Source organism: Henckelia pumila, chromosome 4 (assembly GCF_033568475.1).
Source record: "Henckelia pumila isolate YLH828 chromosome 4, ASM3356847v2, whole genome shotgun sequence".
NCBI lineage: Eukaryota > Viridiplantae > Streptophyta > Magnoliopsida > Lamiales > Gesneriaceae > Henckelia > Henckelia pumila.
This window is the reverse complement of record NC_133123.1, coordinates 198611019-198613307: the sequence shown is the minus strand read 5'-3', so window position 1 is coordinate 198613307 and position 2289 is coordinate 198611019.

Sequence of the window (2289 nt, the reverse complement as noted above, 5' to 3'; positions counted from 1 at the left end):
ATTATTGGCCTTAATCCCGAGATTTTTTACTTTGGTGAATACTGGGAGACCAAGTACTTTTGCTGAGGCCCTTAACTGAGCTAAGGGAGCAGAGGCTGGTCTAATGATATAGAGAGGAGCCCAGTTTGTGCCTCAGCCACCGAGACAACCACACCTCAGCATCTGTAACACCCGGTATTTTTAATACGTAAATTCGCATGCATAATTAGGAAATTTATTTATTTGAAATTTTAGAGTATGGGTTAAATATTTATGTGAATTATTTGTGCATGATTTAATTGATTTTAAAGCATTTAACCCATAATTAGAGATTTTCATGATTTATGGTAATTGAATTATTTTATCGCGTTGACGGGACCGTGGACGGATGAGATGACAACTTTCTATCCAATTTATTTCATGAGCATTTTTAGAGCCCAAAAATATTATTTTGAGTTTTATTTCCTCAAAATTATTAGTATTTAATTTTATATGATTTTAGGAGTCCATTTTTATTCAAAATAAGCCAAAATAATGACTTTTTATTATCTTTAAAATTCTCTTAATTATTTATTTCGGGATTTTTAAATTAGTTATCAGATTTTAATTATTAGTTAGAGCTTTTAAGTTATATATTTCATAATTAAAAATCCATATTAATATTTTATTATCCTAAAAACCTATTTTTAATTAAAACCTTACCCTAAACCTACCCAACCCTCACGCCTCCAAGCTCTCAGCCGACACTTCCACCTCTCCTTCATCTTCTTCATCGATCAGCAGGCTCTAGGACTCCATAGCCATTTTTCTTCGAAGCTTCAAGGTTGCTCGTCGTCCCGTCGTCCCGGATTCGTTCTACACGCTCCTATCTCTTTTTTTAACGGTGCAAGGCATGTTTTTCTTCCAAATTTTCGTACCTATCAGATATTATAGAGTGTGTATTGTGTATGCATCGAATTTCAAGTTTTCAGGAAAAGGGTTCGTTTTTATGATTGAAGGCACACGATTCTTGTTGTGTTTGATTGTTCATGCTCATGTTTTCCTCCATGGTTGCATCTAGGCTGCTGGTCAGGGTTCCTAGGCGGTGTGGGGGTAGCCTGGACTCGAATGGCTCGAGTGGTTTGAGCCAAACGAGCCTAGGAAACCACAATGTTCAGACGGCTCCCTTGGATGCGCAGGTTAGGGCTTCGTGGAAGGGGGCTCGGGGTCGGCTCTGTGGGTTGCATGGGGCTGGGTCAAGGACTAGGTTCGAACCGCCCAGACGTGGGCTACGTCTGGGCAGCGGCGCTCCGGCCAGGGGCGGCCGGAGCAGGCCGGCAGCAGCCAAGGAGTGGCTGCTGCTCTCGGCCGCAGCAGAATCGGGAATAGGGGCGTCGGGTTTTAGGGTTCTAGGTGGGTTTCCGGGTCGGGTTGGTGGTCCAGGTCAAGTCAGTGGGTCATGGGTTATGTTAGTTGGGTCCGAGTCCGGGTCAAGTTAGTCGGGCTTGGGTATTTTATTTTTAAGTTAATTATTAAGTTAAAGTGTTTTAATTGGGCTAATTAGATTAATTAAATTAATGGGCTACATTTAAGTTTATTAATGGGCTTGAATAATTATTTTAAGTTAGCCTAATAATTTTTATGGGCTTGGGAGCCCATGGAAGTTTTTGGGCCAGTCTTTGGGCTTTTGGGCCCATTGGGCCGGAATAGAATGTTATTGGGCCAGGATTGTTTTAATGCACTTTAATTAATTATTTGGGTTTAGAATAATTAATTATTGGGCTTAAGTATGTAAATGGGTCAGTCTCAGGATTAATGGGCCAGATTTAAGAAAATGGGCTTGAGAGTTTGGGCCAGCAGTCTAGCACAAACCATGAGAAATTGCATGTGTCCTAAATATATATTTAATTATTTTATGCATGAATGTTATTTTAGTATTTATATGTTAGTATAAAAATTAAATTAAATATATATGAAGGACACACATTTTATTTAAGTACATGCATTCATGAAATAATTTTTATGCATGATTTAATGTTTAAGGTTGAGCAAAAGAAAATAATTTTATGTTGGAATTTGAAGTAGTGTGACAATTTAAGGGGGATTCGTCCCCATATGTGAACTATTGAAGGACAGTTTACTGCCAATTTAAGAGGTGATTCGTCACTGCCACGTACGTTGGTTTACCATGCTGATCAGTATTTAATGTATGTATGGTTACACTATGGAGACGACCTTTCGATGTTAGAAAATACTTTGCTCAACAATGTTTATGTATTATTATGATTTTTAAGTTTATGTTATGTTCATGATATTTTTAAGCATGCTCAT